The sequence below is a fragment of the Suricata suricatta genome, chromosome 9 (assembly GCF_006229205.1).
Source record: "Suricata suricatta isolate VVHF042 chromosome 9, meerkat_22Aug2017_6uvM2_HiC, whole genome shotgun sequence".
NCBI classification, from domain to species: Eukaryota; Metazoa; Chordata; class Mammalia; order Carnivora; family Herpestidae; genus Suricata; species Suricata suricatta.
The window spans coordinates 137613827-137614855 of record NC_043708.1 but is presented as its reverse complement, the minus strand read 5'-3'; the positions used below and the strand labels follow the sequence as shown (position 1 = coordinate 137614855).

The 1029-nt window shown below is 52.0% G+C and overlaps 1 protein-coding gene across 3 annotated transcripts in view; it reads right to left on the bottom strand.

Moving 5' to 3' along the window:
* The window catches only part of EFL1 (elongation factor like GTPase 1), an 84243-nt gene that overhangs the window by 5350 nt on the left and 77864 nt on the right, over nt 1-1029 (bottom strand). The gene's annotated exons all lie outside the window — the stretch shown is intronic.

The following is a 1029-nucleotide window of genomic DNA, read 5'->3' as shown; positions in this document are numbered from 1 at the left end:
CAGTAAAAACCACCAAAACGTCATTTAGTTTCTAGACAAAGAGGCAAAATGAAGAACAATTTTATAGTACATCCCTGATAAAACGAAGAATGTACTGAAAAAAAAAAACGAAAAAAAAGAAACAAAAACAACCAATAGGAGCCAAACCAGAGCATTAACTGTGGTTCCTTCGAGTATCACAAATGTCCTTTTTTTTTTTTAAGGAAAAGCAGACAAGACTGTGAGTTCTGGATCAGCCACCTCCCAGGTGTCCATGGAGGTGACAGGAACCGCCCAGTTAAAACTGAATCTGCCATCAAAGCCCGTCTTTCTCAAGTGCTGACTTACTAGACTATAAAATTAATCTTATTTATTTATTTAAATTTTTAAAGGTTCATGTTTCAGAGACAGAGAGTGAGTGGGGGAGGGACAGAGCCAGAGGGAGACACAGAATCTGAAGCAGGTTCCAGGCTCCGAGCTGTCAGCACAGAGCCTGGTGTGGGGCTCGAACCCACCAACGTTGAGATCATGGCCTGAGCTGAAGTCAGAGGCTTAACCCACTGAGCCCCCAGGCGTCCCCGTAAAATTCTTTTTAAAAAGGAAGTTCTCCCTCACTTACTACTTTCGCCTTCATGACCCGCATCTGACTGGGTCTTTACACTAACTGTTCTGGAGAAAGGGGCCCCTCCGGCTGAAGGAAGCGACAACAGGGACACCCAGCCCTGGACGGGACACGGAGTTCCGATTAGGCGGAGTCGGAGGGGAGATCCCCAATGGCGTCCACACCGCCGGCACCTCCCGGGTCGGGCACCAGGCCGCACGGGCAGCACGCCATCTCCGGGGGAGGACGGGCTCCGGACACGGTTTGCCAGACACGGCAGACGTGGCATCTGGGAAGCAAAGCACGGCCTCCCCGGGCAAGGGAGTGGCGGGCCGCGGTTTCTGTTCGTGGAGAAGTGACCACACACACGGGTCTCCTGAGCCAGCCTTCTCCTCACATCCCTCCCCGACCCAGGCTGCGGTCTGCACGGTGACCGGACTTTCCGTGAG